Below are 6,169 nucleotides of genomic sequence, written 5' to 3' on the forward strand. Positions count from 1 at the left end.
TTAAAATACCATTTTTGCCCTTAATAAGAAATGGACAACCACTCTATTGGCTATATTTGTTCAATTTTATTTTTATACAAAAAAGTGTTAGGGGTATTTTTGGAATAAAAATTATGGGCCTAATGGCAAAACAAACACTCCTTAATGAAATGTTGATTAAGTAAATAAGTTGTAAAATATATGGGGTGTTTTAGTAAAACGAAAACTATAAGGTAAGTTTAAGTAAATATGGAAAACTATAAGGTGTGTAGGAATGGCAACGGGGCGGGGATCGTATTCCCCGTCCCCAACCCCGATTCTAAAATTAACCCTCATCCTCGATCCCCGGCAATGATGGATTCCACGTGGGGACCCAAATCCTCGAAATGTTTTAAGATAATAGTATTTTTTAAATAAATTTATTTAAAATAAATAAAAAATTTACTTTATGAATAATGTTTTAAATATATTTTCATATATATAATATAAATAATATAATAGTATATTTAATATAAATAACATTGCAATATATATATATATATATATATATATATAATCGGGGTCGGGGTGGGGTAGGGACCTCAATCCCCATCCCTAACCCCAACCTCGACTGGGAATTGCTATTAATCCCCGTCCCCACCCCCCACCCCGCCAAAACAATCCCCATCCTAGCCCCATCAAGTCAGGGAAGTCAGGTCCCTGTCAGGGAAAAGGAAAATTGCCATCCCTGAAAGTGTGTTCTAATAAAATTTTTATAATGCAAAAATAACAATAGTTAATTTCAATTAGGTTTATTTATCAAACTAATGAAACCAACCAACCCGATTAACTCGATCCGAGTTGGTCGATTTTATAGTATTTTAGGTTGGCTTTAGTTCAAAAATTTCCCAATTCGACCAAGTTGACTCAGTTTCACTTTGGCCATTTGTAAATCAACCAAAATCGAATGACCTAACCATGGATACAACTTGAGTAGGTCGGTTTTCACAAAAGGTTAATCGGTTTCAGCTGAGCAAATGACCAGGTCAATTTGGTTGTCCAAATAGCCTATGACCGAACCAAACAAACTCATGAACACTCATAATTTCAGGTAAATTAATAATCTTATCTCTAATAAATAACAATAGTTTAATCTCCAATAATTATTGAAAATTTATAGCAAAAATACACAATTATTGAAAATATATGGATAATGAAAAATACAATAGTTACAAAAATTACAAAAATACAATAAGTACTAAAAATATATTAACTTAGTCAATAAATAGTATAATCTCAAAAAATAGTTAATCTCTACTAAATATTAATCAATAACATATAACAAAAATACAATAAATACAATAAGTACAATAAATTAAATTTAAAATTTTCAATAATAGTAATTTAATCTCCAGTAATAATTGAAAGTTTTCTATTAAATCACAAAACAACATAAATTTATACATAATCATTAAAAATACATTTATCACAAAATATTTAAAATCTAGAATATTAAATTATTATTATTATGATTATGATTATTAAAATATTATTAATTTCAATATTATGTTATAATGATTTCTCTACATTTTAGAGTTTTTTTTTTAATTTATTACAATTTATTTATTTTAACTATTTAAAATCTAGTTGTATTAAATATTTTGTTATTTAACATATTTAGTTATTTAAATACTTCAATAATATGTAAAATATTTAGATTTTAAAATATTCATTATTTATTGAATTTAATTATCCCTAAAATCATAATATTACATAATTTCATTATTAATTTTGTAATATATTAAGTTATTATTGGTCTCCAAAGTCCTAGTAATGGATATGAATATAGTATGCGATCACCATGGTCCATGGCCAACACTTATTCTCTAGAACAGTGCCTTTGAAAAAGTTTTTAAGTTTACTATATAATTTTGTTGTTTTAACTATTTAAAATCTACCGATGATAAATATATAGTTATTTGAATATTTAAATAATCTAAAAAATATTTTAATTTTTTTGTTATATGAATTTTATTAATGTAGGAACTAGAGATAATTTTGGAGATAAAATTTCAATAATAGTAATTTAATGTCCAATAATTATTGAAAGTTTTCTATTAAATAAAAAAAAACAACATAAATCCATACATAACCATTGAAAATAAATTTATCACAAAAGATAATAAATATTAATTTTAGTATATATAATTATATAATAAATACATATTAAGAGTTTAAAATAACTATTAATAAATATTATTTTTTGAAGGTTATTTTCTCAAATTATTGTTTGATATAAGTGAAATTAATTATTTACAATATTATGTAAAAATATTAAATTATTATTATTTTCAATATTATGTTATACTTATTCTTCTACATTTTAGAATTTTTTTAAATTTATTACATAATGTATTTATTTTAACTATTTAAAATCTAGTTGTATTAAATATTTTGTATTTAACATATTTAGTTATTTAAATATTTAAATAATATGTAAAATAATTAAATGTTAAAATATTATTTATTTATTATATTTAATTATCCATTAAATCATAATCTATACTATTATTACAAAATTTAATTATTAATTTTGTAATATATCAAACTATTATAGTTTAAATATTATGTTACAATTATTTTTCTACTTTGAATAAATTTTTTAAATTTATTATATAATTTGGTTATTTTAACTATTTAAAATCTGGCTATGATAAATATTTAGTTATTTAAATATTAAAATAATCTATAAAATACTTTAACTTTTTTGTTATTTTAATTTTATTTATTTAAATCTATTGCATATTATTAAATATTTAAAAACATTTAAATTGATAATCTAGAAAAACATAATTTAGAATGTTAGTACATATTTTTGTGATATATTTTGTAAAAATATAAAATTATTTTTGTGTTTTTAATAAATATTTTAAATTTATTTTATATTTTTTAGAATATTTAAATAATTATTAAATTTTTTAATCCAAACTTTCTTTAGATTGATATAGATAAAAAGTAGGGGAGAGGATAAATAGAAATTAGAGATAATTTAGAATAAATAGGAATTAGAGATAATTTTGGAGAAAGTGGGGGAAAATGGAGGAGTTAGTTTAGGAATAATTTTAGGAAAAGGGATTATTTAGGTTATTTGGAAATTACATCTCGTTGGTTGTTTAAAAATGACATGGAATTAAAAAATAAAAAATTCAAAAAGGGGAGAAAATTTCTAAACTTCCTTGTTAATATATTAAATTATTATTAATTTGAATATTATGTTATAATTACTTTTCTACTTTGAAGATTTTTTTTTAATTTATTACATAATTTCTTTATTTTAACTATTTAGTTATTTAAATATTTGAATAATCTATATAATGTTTAAATTTTTTGTTATTTTCATTTTATTTATTTAAAGCTATTACATATTATTAAATATTTGAAAAACATTTAAATTGATAATACGGAAAAAGAAAAACATAATTTAAGTTGTTAGTACATAATTTCGTGATATATTTTGTATAATATATTTTTTTTGTGTTTTTTAATAAATATTTTAAAGTTATTATATAATATTGTTAGAATTTTTAAATAATTCTTAAATTTTTTAATCCAAACTTTATTTAGATAGATATAAATAAAAAGTATGAGTGATGATAAATAGGAATTAGAGATAATTTAGCGGAGAAACTCCCTACTAAATTAGAGATAATTTTGAAGATAAATAGGAATTAAAGATAATTTTGAAAATAAATAAAAATTAGAGATAATTTTAGAGAAAGTGAGGGATAGTGGGGGAGGTAGTTTAGGAGAAATTTTAGGAGAAAAAATTATTTAGGTTATTGAGAAAATGCATTTCATTGGTTGTTTCAAAAATGATATGGAATTAAAAAAATAAAATATTCGAATAAAAGAAAAAAAAAAGGATAAATAACTTCTCTCAAAGAGAGATATGTTGACGTGGCAAGGACCAATTTTAAATATATATATATATATATATATATATGTGTATATTCTCATAATCCAAACGTTAACAACCCTTTGTTTGTCGCAACAAATGCAGTCATTGATTTACTATTATATCTGAGAGAATTTGGTGCAAGTCGATCTCGTCACCTTTCTACAACCTTAAGGAAGATTTTGTGTACAAGAAGTCAACAATCCGCTGTAGTCTAGTTGGTTAGGATACTCGGCTCTCACCCGAGAGACCCGGGTTCGAGTCCCGGCAACGGAAGTTTTTTAATTTTATTTTATGTACAGTGCTCCTTTTTTCCATTTTTCAGCATTCTAACCTAACAGCCTTATTAAATAAGGACAAAGGATTAACCAATGAAGTGTGTTTTCATCGAAATTCTTGATAGGCCAAAGAGCTTCTATCTTATGGGGCACCTTTGTACTGTATATATTTGTTTCACTCTCCAAACCGAATCTGAGGTGCATCCTTTGGAGCAAAGTTTTAAAAAATGATTTGGAAATGGAATTGTTTTGGCCATTAGTTTTTGGGTCAATTGTTCGATCATCCAGTTTGAATGAAGGGCCTGTTTTGAAGTAAAATTAAAATAAAAATAAAAATAATTAAAAAAATAGAAAAATGGTCAAAAATTATTGAACGGGTTGATGGGTCGATCGTTCGACCACCCAAATTAACAGTTTACTGACATTTTCAATGATTTTTACCAGATTCCAGATTTTAGATAAAATGGAACCGATTGCCTGAACATGGGCCGAACGGTCCGACTGTCCGAATCAACGACGATTTGAAAACGTTGCTTTGGAGTACTCTTACTGATAAGACAAAAGATGATTTTCATCAAAATTTACCAGGGTTTGATTGGTCAAAAGCTTTTTCAATACCATGCTTTTTTGGCATCATTGATTTTTTCTTTGTTACTTGCTTATGGGGTAAAGATTATGGGTAGGGATAGCAAGGGTTAGTTTATTCGTGAAAAATGTTCTTCCCTTGACCATTCCCAAACCCGCTTAAGCACCCATTGCTCCAAATCTATTTAATTTCTCCTCCCAATTTTTCAAATTCAATAAATCCATCACATAACTGAAATGTGATGTCCATCTTAAGCAAAAATGGTAAGTGGTAACGTCATGTATAATGGGACACAAGGGGAAGGATATGAGAAGAGCTTATAATCAATCAATTGGCATCACCAAATAGGAATGGCAATGGGGCGGGGATCATATTCCCGTCCTCAACTTCAATTCTTGTTGGGGATAAAAGATATCATCCATCCCCAATCCTCGATGGAGATGGGTTTCTTGCAAGGATCCAAATCCTAGAAATTTTTTAATTAATAGTATTTTTAAAAAATATTTTTATTTAAAATAAAGGAAAAACTTAAACATAAATACTATTTTAAATATATTTTGATATAAATAATATAAATAAATGTCATATATATAATAATATATTTAATATGAATAATATTTAATATATATAATCGAGGTCAAGACAGTGCGAGGACTTCATTCCCCATCCCCAACCCCACTGGGTCGGAGAAGTCAAATACTTGACAAGGATGGGGAAAATTGTCATCCCTATTACAAAAGTGCTAACAAATCAAATGTTTTTTTATTAAAATTCAAAGGGGATTTGATTGGTAAAAACTGTTCCAGTATCATGTCTTTTTCGCATCATAGACTTCACCATACTTAGCGGACCCGTCTTCATCATAGATTTCACCATACTTAACGAATCTGGCATTAAGTAGGAGTGTTCACGAGTCAAGTTGGGTCAGTTCAAGTCATTTTCTTGACTTGACCTAGTTAGTTTACTAATTGACTAAATCGAAACCGACTGACCCTAAAGCAAAACCAACCCAAACATGAAGTGGAATTTTGGGGTGGTTTAGTTTTTATGAAAAACCAAAAAATATATATTTAAATTTACTAGTTTTTTATGCAAAACTGAATTAAATATTATACCATTGTTTTATATTTGTATTGGTTTTGCATTTTTAGTTTTTATCATAAATAACCATTTTTTTTTTCAAAGTTCAAACAAAACACAAATAAAATATATCAACATTTAACATATAGGGTAGGGACTAATTAGTAATTACTCAAACATACAGGACCGGTTTGGTTCAATTTCGGTAACCGAAACCGAACCGTGTTGTCGGTTTATTTTCTCACACAAACCTAAACCAATTGATGGTTTTATAAAACTGACCAACTCAGGTTGGGTCGGGCCAGTTTGGTC

General features: G+C 25.7%; 1 non-coding gene across 1 annotated transcript; it reads left to right on the plus strand.

The window, feature by feature from the left end:
• The first annotated feature begins 4,116 nt into the window (after positions 1 to 4,116).
• On the plus strand, positions 4,117 to 4,189 carry TRNAE-CUC (transfer RNA glutamic acid (anticodon CUC)). Its single transcript has one exon. It is a non-coding gene; the product is annotated as a tRNA-Glu (tRNA).
• The last annotated feature ends 1,980 nt before the right edge of the window (positions 4,190 to 6,169 follow it).

Source organism: Nelumbo lutea, chromosome 1 (genome assembly GCF_056320005.1).
Source record: "Nelumbo lutea isolate HS-2025 chromosome 1, American lotus-T2T, whole genome shotgun sequence".
NCBI lineage: Eukaryota > Viridiplantae > Streptophyta > Magnoliopsida > Proteales > Nelumbonaceae > Nelumbo > Nelumbo lutea.